The sequence below is a fragment of the Aethalodelphis obliquidens genome, unplaced genomic scaffold (assembly GCF_003676395.1).
Source record: "Aethalodelphis obliquidens isolate GAN/ISIS:26980383/991018 unplaced genomic scaffold, ASM367639v1 scaffold20, whole genome shotgun sequence".
Taxonomy (NCBI): domain Eukaryota; kingdom Metazoa; phylum Chordata; class Mammalia; order Artiodactyla; family Delphinidae; genus Aethalodelphis; species Aethalodelphis obliquidens.
Genome location: NW_020837964.1, coordinates 16,201,684 through 16,224,676, shown reverse-complemented (window position 1 = coordinate 16,224,676; position 22,993 = coordinate 16,201,684).

The following is a 22,993-nucleotide window of genomic DNA, read 5'->3' as shown; positions in this document are numbered from 1 at the left end:
TTTCCATTAGGTCAGTTTTAGTTTTGTGTTTTTCAGATCTTCCGTACCCTTGCTGACCTTCTGTCTGCTTCACCTATCAATAACAGAGAGAAATGAATTAAAATCTTCATCAGTGATTGTCCCACTGCTTGTAGAAGTCTGTATTTACAGTTATTTTTTCTTAATACATTGAGGATTTCATTCTGGGGGCTTCTCATTTTCATTGTTTCTGAAACATTGTTTCAGCAGTCAGTTGTCAATCTGTTCCTCCTCTAAAGGTAAACTATATGCTTTGCTCGTGTGCTCTCTCTATATATATATTGGGTTTTTTTTTGTTTGTTTGTTTTGTTTTTTTTGCTATTCCACAATTTTACAGTGATGTGTCTAGATAGAGATTTATTGTCATTTGTCCTGCTTGGGTTTTAGTAAGCTCTAGGAAATCTGACTTCCATTACTTATGGTAAATTTTCTGCCATTATTTCTAGTGTATCTTCTACCCATTCTCTCTTCTTTTCTTGGGACTCCAGTTAGATGTATGTTAGAACGCCTCTCTCTAAATGTCATTTCTCTTAACCACTTTTTTACATTTTCCATATTTTAATTTCTCTGTACTACACTCTGGATAAATTCTTCAGATATATCTGCCGGTTCACTAACTCTATCTTCATTTATTTATTTCCAATCTGCTTTAGCTTGCTCTTTGAGTTTTTAGATTTTGGTGACTAAGTACATTTTTTTTTTATTTAAAAAAGTTCTATTTAATTTACTTTCAATCTCCCTGTTCATTTTGCATAATGAGTAATTCTTTTCCTATGCTTTTTAATTCTTTTCTGTGGTTTTAATAATTTTATATACACTCATATCACAGTCTCTATCTGAATCCGATTAGAATCTTTAAGATTCTAGTAGAAGTTCTAGAGAGTCTTAATATTCCGTTTTATGGGTTTTGTTGATTCTCATGATAGGCAGGTTTTTTTCATGGTATAATTTGTAAATCTGGATTGTGAGTTTAATCTTCGGTGGAGGCATTTGTCACCTGGATTGGGTCTTGTCTGTCCAAAAGGATTTTGTACTGCATTAATTTCTGGGATTTGGCCTTCCTATAAAAGTACAACTGTTTTTCCTACCCAAATCTCAGGTATTTAAATTTCATTGTTATCTCCTCGGTTAGGATGGCAAAATTTCTTACTAGCCTAACTTTTACGGAGGATGAGCCCTGTGAGGATTCCAAATTAACTGAAATAACTTCCCAGCACACAATGCATACAATCGTATTTTCTGTCTCTACCTGGCCATTAAGTCCCAAATCACTGGAGTCCTAAATCTGAAACACATGCCTTTGTCCCCACCCCACTATTCACAATGATAGCTCAAATGTTTACTTCTCATGTTTGCAACCCACTCTTTCTTCCTGGTACCTGAGAATTTCCTTCTTCTTGTAAGATTAGTTGTCAATTTTAAGACCTGCTATATTTTATTCAGATTTTGTAGGTTTGATTCAAATGGGAGGGCTTTTTGTTGGAACAGGTATTACAGGCTCACTCTTTGTAGGGAAAGGAGTATGCAGGTATGGCAGTAGATGAGAAGGAAAGGGGCTTCATTAGCCCAGATATGTCAGTACATGTTAAGATTTTCAGAAGCATTTTTCAAGACCATATCAGAGTTCCCCAGGGAAACCGGTGGTTTGTAGGCACTCCCCACAACCCTGAAGTTGTAATTCCCCCATGTCCTAAGACTAGCACAAGAAATGAATCACATAGTCTTTAATATTTGGATTAAGCAAATGCTACAATTTATATAAGACAAAGCAGTACAATAGTGATTGAAGCTTCACAACATTGTTAGTACCTGGAACTAATCCCCAAATCTTAGCATGTGGATTTTATATGGCTGTTTAAGCTCTCCTGCTATGTGTCATCTGATATCCCTCTAAGGCAAGAGTTAGGTCCAGATGGGAAATCTGGATAACTATTAGTTATCATTAGATTTAGACTTAATTTCCTATCTTCCTGTGTCTTAACTGTGAAGAATGTTGGAAGTTTGCAGGACTGAGATGTGTGTCCATTTGGGGTTTTGTAGGAATAAGTACATCATAACTTTGGATTTATGAAGATTAGACACAACCTCATGGAAGGTGAGCGAAAGCTAACGTAAAGCACATATTCACATGTTCCCATTTCAATATGGCTCAATCTTTGTATTGTTTATTTCTTGAAACTTCTCCAGAACTCCTTTAAAACATATTTTTGCCTCTAGGGTTTTGTACTATGGTTTTTCTTACTCTGAATTCTCCAACAGGCTGGGACTCCATTTGCTTTCTTCATTCCATTTTCTAGTCCTTGTCTTAATCCATATTTTGTCTTGTAGTATAATCATGCCATTATTCACTTGAAAAACAGTGTTTCAGTTATTTCAGAGGGAACTTGAAAGGAAGGGGAAGTATATGTATGTACCCAGTTCACTATTTTAAATGGAAAATTTGTTCCAAGTTTTATGATCAACTAGTGACATGTATGGTAATGCAAACATTAACCCTTTACACTGCTGTAATAAAATAAATAATTATTTAACTATAATACTTTAAAAAGTTACTGCTTACATTTAAACACTTCAAGCTTAATCCCTGGGACTTATTTTAATGTAATAGGGGTCCATTTATGGACATCTTTTTTGTTCCTTCAAATGACAAGTCTGATTTCGGATCTGAACAGAGGAGGCAGAACTATACTATTTATTGAGCTTAGTTCCCAACTGCTGTAGTTGAAATGTTAATGTAGATAGGACTTGAGAAGGAATTACTATATTCCATATAACATCACTTACATAAACAAAGGTGAACCACTCATTAATGCCATTACTTTATTCTTGATATTGGTAGGCTTGTACCTGAATTATAATGTAAAATTCCCTTCTCTTGAAAATACTTGGAGAAGGCCAATTGTCTGGCTATTTTTTGATAGCTTTCTGCTAAGAACATTTTCTTCAAAAGGCAAGATGGGTATTTTTTAGACCTGTCCACTTAACAGACCTGAAAATAATGGTAACCCAAAAGTTATGAACATTCATAGTGTCCAAATTATGGTTTCTAAGTACCATTCCCCACTTAAAGAAACTAGGGCTTCTTAAAGAGTTGGCTGGTTCCAATCTGTGGCAGGAGATATATAAGTTCATAACAAGATGTCTTATTGTGCCGGCAAGTAAAGAAGATACAAAAAATTAAAGGATCATGTCCAAGGACACAAGAATAAACATGAATGGGCTCCTGTTTGCAAGAAATGGGACACTGTGAGAATCAAAAGAATAAGGGATGAAATTGGTTGAAACACATTGAGTCTAGTGACACTCAAATGAAGAGAGAGGGAGAAAGAAGAGACGGGGGAAAGAAAAAATAAAAGCAACCACCAGCACTAATTGGATACCATTAGTATTAACTCTTTTTCTCATTTCCACTTTTATTTTCTGATGCAGTAATAAAGAACAAATTGCAGTATCTGAAAACACCATGATCTCTCTTACATCTATGCAAAGCTCCCCATCCCTTATCCTTTAAGACTATGCTGTGATGTAAATTCCTCCAGAAAAATCTTTCCTAATGCCCCTACACCCACTCTTCTCTGAAGTTCTCTTGATATTGCGTCTTTTTTTTTTAATCGGTGTATAGTTGCTTTACCGTGCTGTGTCAGTTTCTGCTGCACAATGAAGTGAATCAACTATACGTATACACGTATCCCTTCCCTCTTGGATCCCCCTCCCACCCTCCCCCATCCCACCCAACTAGGTCATCACAGAGCACCAAGCTGAGTTCCTTGTGCTATACAGCAGGTTCCCACTAGCTATCTATTTTATACATGGTAGTGTGTCTATGTCAATCCTAATCTCCCAGTTCATCCCACCCCCCTTCCCCTGCTGTGTCCACACATCCATTTTCTATGTCTCCATCTCTATTCCTGCCTTGCAAATTGGTTCATCTGTACCATTTTTCTAGATTCCACATACATATGTTAATATACGATATTTGTTTTTCTCTTTCTGTCTTACTTCACTCTGTATGACAGACTCTGGGTCCATCCACATCTCTACAAATGACCCAATTTCATTCCTTTTTATGGCTGAGTAATATTCCATTGTCTGTATGTACCACATCTTCTTTATTGATTCATCTGTTGATGGACATTTAGGTTGCTTCCATGTCCTGTCTGTTGTAAATAGTACTGCAATGAGCATTGGGGTACATATGTCTTTACTCTGAAAATTGGCAACTAAAAGGAAAGAAATAAGTAAGCATTTATCCTGTCTTTCCTATATGGGTTGTATGTCTGGGTAATAAATAGTCCCAGTTAATGAGGGAAACTTGTTTTTTATAGAAGAATTTCAACTAACACATAGCGAAAATATTATAAAATTAGATAATCACAATTTACAGACCCTAATGAAATGATTAGTACTTCATAATGATAAGGACAGCATGATTTCATTTAATCCCTTGTAACATTATCCAAGAATGTTGTATATATTTTCATATATGCTTATATATAAATTATACATTTTATATGTATATAATATACATATGAAGAAGAGGTAAAGAAAAACCTAGAAAATTATTGTATCTGGATAATGGGAATATGGAGGATATTGTCTATTTTCTCTACTTTTGAATATGTCTGACATTTTTCATAATACAAATGAAAGTAAATGCATTTTGGTTAAGCCAAAATAACTAGAATGGGAATTTAAAGGCTTCGAACCTGATTTTAACTCCATATAAAAGAAGCATTTTAAATAAGGCAAATTACTTCAAGTGTCCATTTTCCTATCTATAAAATAGTTTGTAGTACATCATATTTTTTCAAAACTTGTTAATTGGAATTCTGGTCTGGGGCAATAAAGGAAAAAGAAGATTCCATGTTGACTGTAAGCTTGAAAGAACCTGCATATTACATTCTTGTCTTTTAGAGTCATAACACATAAGGAGCCAATCAAACAACTGAACTATTTAGCTCAGCGTTTCCCAAATATATTTAATGAAAATACCCTTACCTTTTTTAAAAAACATCTTTATTGGAGTATAACAGCTTTACAATGTTTTGTTAGTCTCTGCTGTATAACAAAGTGAATCAGCTATATGTATACATATATCCCCATATCCCCTCCCTCTTGCGTCTCCCTCCCACCCTCCCTATCCCACCCCCCTAGGTGGTCACAAAGCACTGAGCTGATCTCCCTGTGCTATGCAGCTGCTTCCCACTAGCTATCTATTTTACATTTGGTATTATATATAAGTCCATGCCACTGTCTCACTTCATCTCAGCTTACCCTTCCCCCTCCCCATGTCCTCAAGTCCATTCTCTACATCTGCGTCTCTATTCCTGTCCTGCCCCTAGGTTCTTCATAACCTTTTTTTTTTTTTTTTTTTAGATTCCATATATATGTGTTAGCATATGGTATTTGTTTTTCTCTTTCTGACTTACTTCACTCTGTATGGCAGACTCTAGGTCCATCCACCTCACTACAAATAACTCAATTTCGTTTATTCGTATGGCTGAGTAGTATTCCATTGTATACATGTGCCACATCTTTTTTATCCATTCATCTGTCGATGGGCATTTAGGTTGCTTCCATGTCCTGGCTATTGTAAATAGTGCTGCAGTGAACATTGTGGTACATGACTCTTTTTGAATTATGGTTTTCCCAGGGTATATGTCGAGTAGTGGGATTGCTGGCTTGTATGGTAGTTATATTTTTAGTTTTTTAAGGAACCTCCATACTGTTCTCCATAGTGGCTGTATCAATGTACATTCCCACCAACAGTGCAAGAGTGTTCCCTCTTCTCCACACCCTCTCCAGCATTTATTGTTTGTAGATTTTTTGATGATGGCCATTCTTACTGGTGTGAGGTGATACCTCATTGTAGTTTTGATTTGCATTTCTCTAATGATCAGTGACGTCGAGCATCCTTTCATGTGTTCGTTGGCAATCTGTATATCTTCTTTGGAGAAATGTCTATTTAGGTCTTCTGCCCATTTTTGGATTGAGTTGTTTGTTTTTTTGATATTGAGCTGCATGAGCTCTTGTGAAAATAGTCTTATCCTTGATTTTTTTTTTCATTTAACACCTATGAAACTTTGGGGGGAACTATAGACTGTGTCATCTCTAAGGACCCTTTTGGCGCTAAAGTTCTTTGAGTCTATAATTCTGTAAGTCTTTTAAATGTCTATAGAAAATCAAAATAACCAGTTAATACAGTGGGGAAAAAATCAAATCAGTTGTCTGACAGAAGTGCCTATTTAATTTAGTCCAAATGTTCTATCAAGTAGCCCCAGGTAGACCAGCTTGAGTGTTTTAAAAAATAACCTTGGCAGCATCCTATGAATCCAAGCTTCGTTGTATTTGTGAAATGCTGAGCTTGAGCAAAGCCACAGCATCCATCTGGTCTATCGCAGTGATCAAGGCTGATTGCTCAACAATCATATTGGATGCAGTGATTCATGTTAATCAGAAGCTCAGCAATGGGCAAGTTCACTATACGTATGTTACCAGGAGTCCCTGAAATGACCACCGCGGCCTAATTTGGAAGAGGTTTGATATTTGATCTGGAACGTGTTTGAAACTACCATATTTTCTCCTGGCAAATAATTTTTCTAAACTTCACTCTAATATTAAAATTCATAGGGTGATAACTATAAAAATGTGGAGGATATAAGGAGATCCATGGCTGACCATCATTTAACAATTAATTTTTTCTAAAAGGCACATATTGTCTCTTTTAGCCCCCTTGAAGATAAATTTAGGACTTTTAAAGCAGAAGTACAGCCCATAGTGCCTCAATCTTAAGGAAAGAGAAGGCTGCTGTGAACAGTTTCTTCCTCTCTGCTTTTTGTAGAATTTTTTTTGAAGGTTGGGAAGTGAGGGTAAGGGGGCAGGCACATGAGTGGAAATGTTTAAATAACAACATAAGAAAAAGCCTACTCAATTCTGTATCTATTGTACAACTATTCAATATATGAGTTTTTAAATTAAACTTTTAATTTTGAGATAATTTTGGATTGACATGCAGTTATAAGAAATAATACAGAGATATGTCATATACTCCATAGTCAGTATCTCCCAGTAATAACATCTTGCAAAACTATATAGTAAAATATCACAACAGGAATCACCATGAACAACTTTTAAAGAGTTTAGAGGAGAGGCCAAAAGTAAAGAAAGAAGAAAGGTAGGGGCCAAAGATACAGTGTCTGCATGAACTTCATTTCCGATTGATTACCTATCATCCATGATTTAAGAGAAGAAATCCAAATTATTACTTTTTATCAGTAACGAGGCATCCTGCTTTCTCCTTCTGCATTTGTATAAGTAAATCATGTGTTTTTATGTGTGCATAAGGTGTTAACATGCTTGGCAGTGACACTTAGAAATAAACATAAACAACATGATTTTGCATATGCTCCCATAGCCCTCTTCCCCTAAAATACACAAAGTCTCAAAATGTCTGAAGGTGCAAACCAAAGCATATTTATTGGAATCTAGACCTAACAAAAGATCCCATGTATTGAATCTGCTTTCTTAGGAAATTGTAAACCTGTCATTTATTTTGCATGTTAGAGGAAGGACTGTACAAAACACCTCTCTGCTTGGGACCTATGGAATATTAAAACAGAATGGTTAGCAGGATATTGGAGGGTCCCTGTCCATTTACCTTCAACAGACTTTTACTTCCCTATGTGCATCTATGACGATGGAAGAATCATTTCTCTTCTTTCCTCCCTTCGTAATAATTATTTATCCAGATACTTGTGCCAGATGAAACCTTCTGCAGCCATAGGTGCATTATCTATTCTTGCCCATCGTTCAAATCCTTGGGTGATGCAAACGTGTGTGTGCCAAGGGTAAATATTTGACCGTTGTTCCAGCCACCATTGCACAGCCCCTGAGTGACCCTGCATTAATTAGCTGAGAATTTCAGGGCTTTGAATCTGATTGAATCAAAATATTGTTTTTACAAGTTGATGAAGGCTCTTGATTGATATGGGCCCTGCTGATTCTTTAAAGGATTAAATTGTATGTACAGATTACGGAGTTCTGGCTGCCACTGCTTAAAAGGGGATTGTTTTTTAGCAAAGCTTCAAAAAAAAATAGCGCTGTGGTGTGTTTTCCTCCCAATGGGTGTTGTGATCATTTCAGTGGACATTTCAGAATTTTAAAAATTGAGGGAAATGGTCAAGAAAAGTATCAGGTAAAAATAAAGAGGCAGAAGAGAAAAAGACAAAAAGAAGTGGATAAAGGAGGAAGAAGGGGTTTGGCTTCCATTCATCCTGAAAATATGTTTTGTGTGCATATCTCGCATGGTAAAGCCTGCCATATTTTACCCTGGGTACAGGAAAGGAACACAATCATCGGGGTCTGAGCTGGTCAGGGCTTAGAGGAATTGAATGGCATGCAGCATGTCCAGTGGGATACACTCACATGGCCCTGGGTCATGCAGCTCTCTGTCTACTGAACCCGAGGGCCCCACGGCAAGAGTGAGATATGACAAGAACCAGAGTCAGGCCCTCATCCAGATAAAGGGCAAGACAAGAAAAGCTCCAGGGGAAACTGGTACGCATAGAGATGGAAGGAGGAGCACGGATTTCCCCTTGCCAAGCCTTCCATGTTAATAGCAAATATCCACATCCTCAAACAAGGCAAGTCTCAGTATGTTGCCCTCTTATGTATATTTCTCTTACTCAAGATCTCTTATATTGGTTCCAGGTTGATGTTTTTCCCACCTGCAAATTTACAAAACTTTAATTTCATCATGCGCCTGTTAACTTGAAAAATGACTTTTTTCATGGACTCTGTGTTGTATAATGAATCAAAACCAATCAGCATACGGAAGAAACAATAAAACGGAGCCCAAATCATCATGTGCCCAGAGCAGGGAAATTACTGAAGGTCTCAGCTGGCAACCCCTTCTGCAGCTTCTGAGAATGAACCACTGGTTTTTAAATACTTCTGGGAATGTTCTGCTTCCCCTAGGTTCCTTTTGGGACAAATTAGCTGGAATCCTGGATGCTTTTGAAGTTTTATTCTTCTTTCACTTGTACCATGAAGGAGGGAGGGTTCTGAAAATTGGTTAACCCATAATGTGTTATGTAGTGGGCAGAATACAATAAGAGGTAACAGTGACCTGGAGCATGGAGAAGGGGAATCTGTAAAGAAGTATAACTATATGAACTTATGGCTTAGTTTTAAAAATTCATGCAAAATTTCATGAGGAACATTTTTAAAGGAAAGTGTTAATGAACACTAAGTCTGCTCAGGCTGCTATAACAAAGTACCAGAGACTGGGTAGCTTATAAACAACAGAAATGTATTTCTTACAGTTCTGGAGGCTGGGAGGTCCAAGATTATGGTACCGGCATGGTTGGATTCTGGTGGGAGTCCACTTCCAACCTGTCCTTGTATTCTCACAAGGCAGAGAGCAGAGGGAAAGCAAGCTCTCTTGTGAGTTTTATAAGAGCACTAATCCCATTCATGAGGGCTCCATCCTCATGACTTCATCTAATTGTAATTATCTCCCGAAGACCCCATCTCCTAATACCATAACATTGAGAGACTGGGGAGGACACAAACATCAGTCTATAACAAGTACAAAGTGGTGACTTTAAAATTAAACACATGAAGATGGAAGACAAGTAGAACAAAGGAGAGTGCTAACTAGGGTATGGGCAGTGGGCAAGACAACCAGGAGGCTGTGGGTCTTCAGAGGCACTTTGAAGGAGACGGCAGATATGAATGCACTAAGGCAGAGAGAAGTCTCCTAAGGGACAGAGGAGAAGTCATGAGAAATCAGGGTAGGTGGTGATTATTTAGCTTGGTCGGGGCAGGAGAATGAAGTGGGTAAAGGAGATGAAAGACCACTTAGGGAAATGGTCTCCTGATGAAGGACTCTGAATCTCACACCGAGACGCCAAAAGCAGAGGTGATGGAGACCCACTGAAGAAACTGAGCAGAGGGATGACAGAAATAAAACCCCTTGTTTGAGGACATCCATTTCCCTTTGTCAATGTAGCTGTTAGAAGACATACAGTCAAATCTTAATTTAGTGGATCTTCAGTCTGGCTGGTTATCAGACTCATCTGCAGAATTTTATAATATATAAGTTCCTGGTTTCTTGATTTAGTGGATCTGAAGTAGGGTCCAGAAATCAGTAATTAAAAGTCCCTAAGGCCAGAGCTTCCAAAGTTTAAAGCACATGCAAACAACTTGGGGATCTGTTGAAAATCAGATTCTGATTCAGTAGGTGTTGGGTGGGGCCTGAGATGCTGTGAGTCCAGCAAGCTTCTGGATGCATGGTGTGCCTGCCCCAATTTGAGTAGCAAGACCAGGATGATCTGATAACCAGGTAAGTTTAAGGTCCACTTCCTGAGAGGATCTAAGGTCCAAAGAACAAGGTACATAGTCACCTATCTGGATAAAGCTGTTACAACATTTCTCTAAGCAATGAGAAATAAAAAGGTGATCTTTTTAAAGAGGAACCAAAACATGACCATAAAACAGTAAGACTATTTCTTTTTTGCATCCACATATGAAATCAGTCTCATTGTACTTTAGCCTCACAGTGAGTGAATGGAATAAGAAAATAGAGATCTTCTAGTTTCCCTGGAGTATATAAATAATGGATTATTCTTCCGGGTTCTTCTTCCTGTCTTAAGAACCAAACTGGCATTATTTCAGAAGAAAGGGAGGAAGAAAGAGAGAAAAGAAGGGAGGAAGGGGAAGGGGAGTAGGGAAAGAGGAAGGGAGCAGGCTGGAGAGTCACTGTAGGTACTGCTCAACAGAGGAAGACTATAGGCTGTGTGAGAAAGAGGCTAGAGAGCTACAGCTAATTGTGTGTGTGTGCACGCCCATATGTGTATATGTAAATATAAAATGGTATGCTATGTAGTTATGTATTATAATATATACATGTGTGTTTGTGAGTATATATATGATTATAAATATATGTGGGTATCTATATACCTATGTGTGTAAACATACATGTGTATGTCTTGTCTATATATAATTATGTGTGTGTATATATATACCTATGTGTGTGTGTGTGTATATATACACACACACACATACAGAGAGAGTGAGAGAGAGAAAAACAACTAAGCTGATGGAAAATAAACCATTTAATTCTAACATAATTGTTAGAAATATTATGGTTATCTATAATATCAGTAGATATTAAAATAATCTAGTAGTTAGATTATAATCATCATTGTCAAGTTAACCTTATTTGATACCTGCCAGCGGGAGGCTGCATTCTGCAAACAACACTTCAGTGAGACAAACATTATTCGTCAAATAGAGCTACGGCCAAGAGTGTTGACCACCCTCTTTCCCACCTTCTAGTTCATGGACGCGAAAGTCTCACCCTCCTTTTGGGAGCCAAAATCCTGCTCTTTTTCCGTGAAGGTCCAGGGGTCCTCTGTACCATGGCTTCAGAGGGTGTGGGGCCTGCCTTCCATAACCCAGACCAGCCCAGGAAGGATACAGCTACCCCTCACACCCATTTTAGAAATGAAGTTTGGCCTTCACCAAGAAGTCTAGACACGCCTTCTCTTGCCTTCAAATTGGGGAGAGTTGTGGAGTCTTAGGTGTTAGGGCACAAAAGGGAGTGCGGGAGTGAGGCATGAAATTGAGGGGGTGCCTGCTGTAGGTTCAGTATTCTTGCAGAAGAGCCATGCATCAAACGCAACAAAACGCACGCCTCCCCTCATTCACTATAACTCTCTTATTATCTTGGGCTCAGGTGTGTTGCATGAATATACAATAATGGGGCTAACAAGATGGTTTGGGGTCACAGAGGGATAAACCATGGTGTAATCCAGCTCTGAAAGCCGTTCTGGTAATGAAAATTGTAGACCAGTCTTGTGGCTAGTTTTGTAATAAAGATATACAAAGATGAATATAGGTTTCCCGGAATTAATCTGAGAGCCTTTGATCCAATTTATACTGGAGTGGCTGCCTTGAAGGCAGCTCGGTAGACAGGACTCCAATTTAGGTTGATAGAGTGCTGTGGGGTCTCAGGGAGGAAGGGTTCCCTGTAATTGGGAGAGGATTTTATTTTTGAAATGCCCATCTCTTGGCTTTGTCAAAGGCCATGCATCTGTCTGCCTCGCCTGTGAATGCAGCCAGGCTCAAGGCACCGAACCCCACGGTGTAAGCTTCTGGTTCAGTATTCAGCGTGACAGACAGGCTACCAGTTTTATTCTTTCAGAGAGGACCCCAGGATACACTGCATTTTATTGTTGCGATTGTTCTGTGGACCAAGCAACATTAGGCCGACAGAGAGGGGAGGCTCAAGACAGCTTTATGTCGTCTTCTCCTTCCCCCTCTCTGTCTTTGACCTGCTAAAAGTGGCCAAGTTTAAGGCTCCTAGGAGTTTTCACTCTGAAGCCAGCAGCTTGGGTCTAGGGAGCAGGGAAAAACCGTTCTTACTTTGTCCTTGGAAGTGTGTCATTTTCTGGCAGTTGGCCAGGTCGGGGACAGAACTGGAGGCTGCTGAATTCAGGCCTTGACTCTTGAAGAACTGGAATTCCTGGCACACTCTTACATAAAACAGCCCCAGACCAACCCAAGAATTTTGACTGTGTCTACCTTATCGTCATGCTGTCTGTTTGACTCTCTGGGCTGCCAATTCAGGAAAAAGTTGCTTTAAGAATATTTACATTCAAAACCCTTTTGATTCTTCCCATCGACTTTTCTCTTTTTAAGTGGCATTAGGGAATTATTCTCCTCAAATCCTGCTTAGGTAGCTGTTTGGAGAGACCTGTTTTAAAACTGTTCTGCTTAAGATGAATCAGAAAGCATTGACTTCTGATGCTCTTCCTTAGAATTTTTGGGCCTCTTATTTGTAATTTTATTTACAAATTTCAAAAAGGACAAATTTTTATTTACAAATTACTAAAAGGACAAATTTTAGTCCTTTTCACTGATATAATTTTGAACATATGAGTTTATGTATTTTATCATCTATGAATTTATATATTTACAATTCATCATAAAAATATATCGTGGTTATTAGAACACCTTTTAAAGCCCAATTTGAAACACTGTTGTCACAAAAACCAAAGAGGAGTTTGTAATACATTTTTATTTGTGCCATGAAATTATCACTTAGGATTTTCATATCAGTATTAGAAAAGTTGGCTAAATAACTGTTTCTTGTAGTGTTATGGGAATGAAATTTAATTATTACTGAAGGCTTTTTATTTTTCCATTTTTATTTTAATACTTCTCTTAATTGTGTACGTCGGCCTGTACACTAATATACACAAGGTGGTGTAAGATGTGAACTGCCTTTAATAACAAATAAAAAAGCAGTTTGTATTCAGCTTAAAATAGCCCACAGCTAAAATGAAGGCTATAGCTCTGCTGCCAACGAACCCAGAGAGAGTTTAATCATTTAGCCTGCAGATTACAATTTGAGGCATTTTTAGAGGATTTTCATACACACACACACACACACACACACACACACACACACACACGTACACATATATAGATACTCTGGAATTTGCTTATTACTTATATAAATCACCTTTTAGTTTAGCAGAAGAGGACCAAGCTTTTTTGGTTCATTTTTACTTTTATACTATCTCAGCTTAGATTATCTTTAATGGGAGGTGGGAGTGGTATTTTTAGATGTAGCAAATGAGAATAAAAATGCATTTTCAATTGTCAGTAATATTTAATTTCTATCAATAATTTCTTGATTGTTCTTCTGAAAAGCAGAGCTTTAATATGTCAACCTAAATTACAATACAAAAGAAATCAGAAATTATGCTGTTAATATTTCCCATTTTCAGATCTTATTGATTAGATTAGAGAAAAAAATTATTCCTTATAATTTCACTGTAGAAAAGCTATATGTCTAGTCATATCACTACCTCAAAACGAAATTAGGGAGAAATGTTCCTTAACATAGTGTTTGTGTATATATATGTGTGTGTGTATATATATATATATATATACACACACACATATATATACACACACACACATATATATATATATTTTTTTTGGTTTCTTTTTGTATTTTTGTTTTTTTTCTTGAGAAGGGAAGGTACAGGATCTAATTTTACCCATGATTTATCTTTATTAGAAGCTCTTGTCAGGGAATTAAACTTTTTAGATCTGGGCATTGCCTTTAAAATACAAAGCCTATCATGATGACTGTTTTATAATAAAAATTAGACTGATTTTAATTTAAGGAGATTTATAAGTGGTTCTCTTAGGAATTTTGTTGTTTTATTCAGCAAGTTAGTAGACCAATAGAAACATACCAGTGACGTTTAGCTTGCAAGTTAATGAAAAACAAATCCCCTACTGAAATAAACTAGATTTTTTCTTTTAATATGGAGAGATCAAGTTCATGCCTAAGAAACTTTTCAAGGAGAAAACTCTGCTAAATTTCTTTCTCATGTTTTTAAGATCAAATGCTTTCTGTATCATGGAACGCACTTTTTTGGGGGAGAAATCTTGCCTTAGAATTCACTAATGTAATTTGTGAGTTTGAACTTTTTTCAGTATGATATAAATGTTTAAAATAGAAAAAAAATGAAGGAGTCAGAAAAGCACTTTAATCTGAATGATTCATATATAGGCATCTTAAGAAACATGCATATTGTGCATGAGTAAACCATATCTATGTTGTAAAAGATGCTAAATCAATGTGTATTTAACTTCAGATGAAAGTTGCAGGGCAGAAGCAAGCATCTATTAGGGAAACATTGTATGGGGTTGCATTTGTGATGGGAATCCTAAGGAGCTTCCTGAATATGTTAACTTTTTTTGGATAACTCAGTGATGAAAGCTTACAGCCGAGCAAGTGTATTTCTTAACACAAATTTGTAAGGACGTTTTTGATATCTTCATCTCTAATGTTTCAAAGAAGCTTTGTTAAAGTCCAGTTCCCGTAAAACGTCTGCTTGCAAAGTGTCAGATCACAGGAAAAGAAGACTTTTAAATATTCAAGGAATATTTGTTTTTTAAGTAAAGCTTATAAAAACTGCCTGGCAAGCCTATTTTTAGGACACCAGATGCCTCCCTCCAGTAGCACACCCCACCTTCTCAGAGAGGAGACACTACAAGGAAAATGGGTAATTAGGTTTCTAACTGAAAATGATCAGTTTGTTGTTTTTCTTTCCAAATGCACAGATTAAGGTAATAAAAGAAGTGACAGTGGATTCCTTCTGGAATTAACCGTTCTTCTCAAGCTTCTTCCTGGCATCAACAGCATTTGTGTGTTCTTCCGGCCCTGCCTGGGAGTGTACATGTTTGTATATACAGGTTTCACTGGCAGGCCTAATTTCAGGATACATAATGCATGATTTTGAAACCAATTTGCTATTGTAATATTTTTTAGGAATGCATGGAAGTACGCAAGAGGAGAATGTTAAATTATACATGCATTGTGGCCAAGTGGATTCATTTAGCTCAGTCTGCAGGTGAATCTCCCCGTGACCTTGGCACTTGCTGGCTAGTATAGAATAACAATCAAAGCTTGGATTGGGAATCCGACCATTTCCAAATATTAACAACTTCTTTCAAAGGAAATGCTGATTTCAGCATTTATGGTAATGGAACATTGGTGTATCTCTTTCAGAGTTTTTAGGGGAGGGGGAGAAAAACAAACGCCACAATCTTAATAGGATTAAAAGCCAGGCTTTTTATTTTCAAAATGCTAATTTGTTTTCTGTATTCTGTTTTCATATCGGGGCTTGTTATTCGCTACCCTAGGACCCACAGACCACTGAAGACTCAGAATCGCGTTGGTACCAATAGGAAAGTGACATAAAAGGTTTCTATCCGAAAGGAATTCTATATTTTTTCCAAGCCCACTTCCTCTTTTCTTATGTAAGTCATCTTGGGGCAGAGCATTCAGGGTAGAGGGTGGGAAGGGACCAGTATGCTTCAAGTCCCTGGCCTGACTCCTATCCACTTACCCTTCCACATTAGGGAACAAACTTGAGTCATTAGGGGGCCATTAATTGAAGCAGCCTGTGACCCGTGTGAATCAGATGAACTGCCTGGGCTGGAAAAGTTTGGCCATGGAGCGGAGCGGCCTGAGGCACATGACATTCTGTAATCTGCTTATCTGGCAGGCTTTCGCCAGCAGCTCACCCATGGAGCGAACAGTGGGGCAGGGAGACTAGGCCAGAACTGAGACGCTAATTTACCATGTAATTTGTTTTGAGATTCCTTTGATAGATTTCACTACCAAAGACATTTGCAGGAGAAGGGGACCTTACACCCTGACACCAGCCTGTTCTGGTGACTAGAGAGGGCTACACCATGCCTGGGTCCGGTGATGACCTTGGTAATAGGACTTACCCGTCCTTACCTGAGACTTCCCTCTCTTCTCTGTTTCTTTGCCTTTTCCTTTCCTGTCCAACCCAGGGAGGAAGAGAGAAAGTAGAAAATCGAGTTCCATGCAGGTTGATGAAAACCAGGTGTAGCAATCCAAAGAAGCAGGTAATTTGAAGTTTGAATCTGTTTGGCAAATGAGGTGTCCCATTTGGGGTAATACGTGTTCATGTTTTGGCCCAGCAGGTGTGCTAATGCAAGGCAGGTTTCCTTGAGCTGGCTTATTTAGGGGATGTTACAAATGGATAGACTATTTAAATGCCCACGAAGGCATTAACAAACATACCCGAACTCTCAAAAACTGGGAAAAAAATCAAAGGAAAAAGGTCCATGCTTTGGGTTTTGCTCACTTGTGCGTCTAATAGTTGTTTAATGACCTATAAAGTCACTTTTGTAAGAAAAGAAACATAAAGGAATTTGGTAACTAAAAAAATTTAAAGGGAGGGGGCTGCTGAGACATTTTCTTCCAGCTGCTGAAAGAAACTGAACTGGTGTTTTGAATGGTATTTGTAGCATTCACCTTTCTTCCTTCCTTACCCACTTTGTTGGAGAATATAAATATTGAGGCTTTTTTTTTTTTTTTTTTTTTTCCTGCCAGAACTGTTGGTTTGGTTGAGATTGTGTTTTGTGTTCTGTTAGAAGAAATGGCAGATAAAAGGGAAGCATCATCTACATTTTGCTTAGTACATTGGTTTCTATTCAGTGTCCTTTTGGGAAAAAAAAATTCCTTCAATTAGCATTTCTCACTGAAACAAAGAGTTTGCTCTGTTCAGTAAGGCTCATTACTGAAATATTCTAAGGTATATAACATTGCAGCCTATTGCCATGAAAATGAGTTGTGAGTCATGTCTTAATTAAGGGGCTGCTTAGGCCAGAAGATACACAAGCAAATCCTGCCTTGGAATGGAAATGAAACAAATGCATGAAGCCTGTAAATGTCCCCTCCAACTTTAAAAATATTCTCCATTTCCCCGTGCTGGTTAAACAGGTACTGTGGAATCTGAAGAAAGAGAGGACACTGGACTTTGACCTTGGCCAACAGGATGCTTTGTTTACAGAAAATGCACCTGAAGTTGGCTCGTTTTATCCTAGTAGAGGAAGCACTACAGAGTGTTCTAAGGAAAGTAAATGAGGAAATCTTGTAGGGATGAGAGTGGCTAATGGTTATCCAACTTCTTTAAGTTCAGGGCAAGAGAACTTGGGCTTTAGCTTGACATGGAGAATTAGTTCAAAGGAAGAAAATCTGTGGGTGTTTGGAATGGATTACCCAGTATAGTGGGTTGAATAGTGTCCCTCCAAAATTCATGTCAACCCAGAGCCTCAGAACGTGACCTTATTTGGAAATATGGTCTTTGCAGATGTAATTAGTTAAGGATCTTGAGATGAAATTATCCTGAGTTTAGGGTGGATGCTAAACCCAGTCATTAGTGTTCTTATAAGAAAAAGGAGAGATATGACACACAGAGAGATACAGGGGGAAGCCATGTGAAGACAGAGGTAGAAAAGGGAGTGTTGAGTCTTCCAGCCAAGGAGTGTTAAGGTTTGCTGGAGCCACCAGAAACTAGAAGATAGGCACAGGACAGATTCTCCCTCAAAGCCTCCAGAAGTACTAGCCCTGCCAACACCTTGATCTCAGACTCGTGGCTTCCAGAACTGAGAGACAATAGATTGCTATTGTCTTAAGCCACCGAGTTTGTGTTAATTTCAGGGCAGCCCCTAGAGACTAATGCACCCAGAAATACAGCACCCATTTGGGGTATTTTAATCCTAACAGGAGATAAATCTGATTTGCATTTGCCATCTACAAAGGCCTCTTGGTCTCACTTGTGTGGCACACAGTTTTACAGCATAAGAGTACCCAGGGCTATCTGACATGTCGAAACATATCTTCAGCTGGTATTAGGAGGGAGTAAAAAGACTGTTTCAATGAAGTGTCCTGGGAATCTCAGGCTAGCCCTGGTCCACAGTTGTCAGGCTCTGGATTGAGCAGGAAGCTTCCAAAAAAGGTCTTCTACCCAAAGGGATACAAATCTAGATATTCCCATAAATGGTCTTTTCTCCAAGGGACCTAAAAAATTTTTTTTTGTCACTCTTATGCCCTAGAATTTGGCCAAAGAGCCCTGAGAACGCAGATTCAAGTACCCACCTTTCCCCGATGCAGCAGTGCACGTTAGACACGTACCATAGGTTGCATCATGCTTTCAGAATGCCCCAGCTTGGCAGATGTTGATGGCAGCCGACTTGGAGAATGTGTTTACAAGAAGAGGAACTAACCTGTGTAGCAAAGAAGATCACTAAATCTACACTTGGAAGTCTACCACCTAGACTGGTCTGGCTGACCTTGGACAAGTCATTTAACCCAGACAGACTTTATTTTCCTCATCTGTGAAAAGTGGGGCTAACTCATCCTTCTCTGAGTTCTCAGGTCTAGATGAGATAATGAGTATGAAAATAATTTGGAAATTATTAGGTGCCCTGCAAACCTTAAGTATTTGAGGTATTCTTTAGGGAAAAGGACCCATAGTTCATTTTTTACCCCTTAGCACCACCTTGTATCCAAGCTTCAGCTCTTGAATTTTAGAGTCCTGCATTACAAAATGGGCCAGAGGTCACTGAAGGATTCATTGAAGTTTTCTTCCTAATGCCATCAATGTGAAAACAAAGAGTAAAATTGAATAAACTCTCTGTGACCCTCACTACTCCATACAATTATTACCAGATACAAATGTTAGACAGTAGATGTTTTCCTACTATTCCAAAGGCATGGCAACTGAGAGGTATCCCCAAACCCATCAATTTCAGTGTTGGTTTTTTTTTTCTTCTAAGAGAACAAAGAACTCCAAAGTTAAATACATTGCTTAGCTACCAGTATTTAATACCATGAGAGGGTGTTGGAGAAACTGCTGACTAATTCTTATATCCTGAGCAGGCTTGACCACCAAGAGCCACCTTAGCAGTATGATTCTGTAATATGGGGATTAAGAATGGGTTAGGTAGAAAACGGACCCAGTTGAAGGTCTAATGCCAGGGGCTGGCTAGAGGGCCTGATCGTAGAGTAGACTGGTATGTTGGGTCTGATCCATGCCCTTGTTTGTGTTGAGTTTGAACTAGTTGGAGTGATGATGACGCCAGATGGGTAGGAAGGAGGGAGTATAGGAGCCAGGGTCTTGGGATAGTGGCAATCACTGTAATCCAATGTAATGATGTTGACACTCACATCTTCAAGTGGTGGAACACTCAATGTAACTTGAGGGTAGAGGGAGTGAGTCCCATCTTTAAGGGATGAAACCAAGGATGGGCAATAGTGGAGATGAGGTAGAGCTCTCATCTTGGAAAGGAACTCCATGTAAACCAAGGTACAGGGTGAGCTCATTGCTGCCACTGTAGGAGGGAAGTGCATTGCTGTCCAGGGAGGAGGCTGGGCTCAGTTAGCCCTGTAGGCACCAAGCCCTTGGTCCAGGGAAGCTGGGCTGTTGTGGAGAATGAGGACAGGGATCATGACGCATTGCCAGGTTAATATTTCATGGACTCAGGATGAGGGCAGATTGAACCCAGAGGTCAAAGGTCTTCTAGACTTGTGACCAGGTGAGAAGTACATGCTTGACTCACCCTAGTTCCGTCCATGACTGAGTGACAAAACCATGCCCTAGCTTATGAATATAATCTGTTAGACTTTGCCCTTGACGTATCTCTAGTATGTATCCTGTTTTAGACTATAATGGAAGCCATCTTTGAAGAATCTCATCCACCTGCTTTTTTACTATAAAGAGAAATGCTTTGAGTCACTTGAGGATTTAATTTAGGGGTCTTCGTCTGACACTGTGTTATGCCATTTCCCTCATGGGTATTTTGTGTTCCCACCTGGACTATAAGCTCTTTGAGGACAGAAAAAATAAAAAAAATTTTTTTTTTCACTCTTTAAAAAAACAAACTCAGGACTCAAAAACAAAACAGACTAAGAACTGAAGCCTGCATACATGACATATTTTTGGTGACACCCAATTGCTTTCTGTGGCCAGGAGTGGGGGACAGCAGGATGGATGGTGAGAGGCGGCTAGGGGGTGATATTATACTTAGATTATTGCTGTTTTACTCAACAGGGAGCCAGGCAGCAACCAATCACAGCCCCTAATACTGTAGATTATCACATGTGACATTAATGCATGTGAAAATTGGACCTTTAAGACTGCACATTTAGAGGCTAATCACCCTCTTTAACATCCCCTCCAACAACCAAGTCTTGGTCTTTGCCTTCATTTGTAAAGACTGTGGGTACCGCTGGTTAACTGAAAATTTCCAGCGATATTTTGAATCACTGGCTTAGAACTGTGACTGAACGGTTTACGGTGTTTCAGGCGAAGGTCTTCTTTAATGGAGGCAAGCATTTTCTCCTTATCTTCCTGTAATGGCGCAGTAGCTTTGCTAGGGGTTGGATTCTGAAGTATCACTTAACAGCAATCTATTTCCTTAAGATTCCTGATAACATGGTTTGATTTCACCACTAATAAATAGGACCAGGTTTGGAGAAAGGCTTTTAAAAACACAGAAGCATTGGATTGCCTGTACTTAAAAAACAAAAAGAAAAAATATATGTATAATTTTGTTTGTTTTTTGACCCTTTCATTGTCATTTTAAAGCCATCTTTGAAAAGGGAGACATCTTCCCTGTCCTTTCTGCTGAGACAAGTGAGCAAAGATGCTTCTCACGGCCTCTTCTGAGATGCATCCTGTCCTGGCACTTTGCAATTTGGAAATGCAGGGAACGGCCTTCACCCTAGAATATTTTAGCAACTACTTTGACAGAGATATTCCTAAGACAGATGCTAACCTGGTAGATACTATGAAATATTCAGATCCAAAATAGATTCCCCATTTCTGGAACATTCTGCTTCAGTAGATAAATTTGCTGGACTGTCTTTGAAAGAGGACATTCATGATCGTATCCCATCTGTATGTTTACACATAGGTCAACTCTTATCAGAAGAGTGGCTGTATAGATTTGTATTTTGCTCTTTTACTTGTTCAGTATTCATTCATTCATTCATATGGGCACTTTCTTCCCAAGCAGAGTTAATAAGGCAACAGGTGGGGGCCCCAGGGACATCAGGAGCCTTATTTTTGTTTCTCAAAGTTGAAGTACAGACATGCTCCAGGGTACAGAGGAGGCCCACACAGACCAGCTCAGTCATCCCAAAGCCCACCGGGATGGATCAAATACACTGGGAGAGGCTGGAACAATTTAAATCAACTTTTGATTAGAATTAGTATCCTGGAACTCAGTATTTTTGTTTCCTTTTCAAGAATAAGCTTACTTTAGGTAATGAGATTCTGTTCTAATCTGAAGGGAAAGGAGAAAGCAATCACTGAGGGAAAATTAGTTGTCTTGAGTGAAATATAAGAACAATAAACCCTAATAATTTTGAATTTGATAAATTCCAAGTTTGTGACAATTTGACCTGGTTAGGAGAAATTTTAGGTTTCTGTTACCTTTGCACTAAGTTTGTGAATATGGACTGTGACAAACTATGATGGAGCATTTCTAAACTAAAGTAACCAACTATTTTTAGGGGCTTGAGCTAATTAATTGTGATATGCAAGGATTTAACATTTGTTTTCTATATATCTTTGTTTTTTAAAGCAGAAACATGAGAAATATTTATTTCTAATCCAAAGGGAAAACAAAGATAAAAAACAGGATAGAGATTTTTTTTTTAACATCTTTGGAGTATAATTTCTTTACAATGGTGTGTAGTTTCTGCTTCATAACAAAGTGAATCAGCCACTATGGAGAACAGTATGGAGTATGTATATATATACATATATCCCCATATATATATGTATATATATACATATATCCCTATATCTCCTCCCTCTTGTTTCTCCCTCTCACCCCCCAATCCCAACCCTCTAGGTGGTCACAAAGCACTGAGCTGATCTCCCTGTGCTATGAGGCTGCTTCCCACTAGCTGTCTATTTTACATTTGGTAGTGTATATATGTCCATGCTACTCCCTCACTTCGTCCCAGCTTACCCTTCCCACTCCCCATGTCCCCAGGTCCATTCTCTACATCTCTGTCTTTATTCCTGTCCTGCCCCTAGGTTCTTCAGAACCATTTTTTTTTTTTTTTTTTTTTTTTTTAGATTCCATACATATGCGTTAGCATACGGTATTTGTTTTTCTCTTTCTGACTTACTTCACTCTGTATAATAGTCTCTAGGGCCACCCACCTCACTACAAATAACTCAATTTCTATTTTTTTATGGCTGAGTACTATTCCATTGTATATATGTTCCACATCTTCTTTAGCCATTCATCTGTCGATGGACACTTAGGTTGCTTCCATGTCCTGGCTATTGTAAATAGAGCTGCAATGAACATTGTGGTACATGACTCTTTTGAATTATGGTTTTCTCAGGGTATATGCCCAGTAGTGGGATTGCTGGGTCGTATGATAGTCCTATTTTTAGTTTTTTAAGGAACCTCTATACTGTTCTCCATAGTGGCTGTATCAATTTACATTCCCACCAACAGTGCAAGAGGGTTCCCTTTTCTCCACACCCTCTCTAGCATTTATTGTTTGTAGATTTTTTGAGGATGGACATTCTGATCAGTGTGA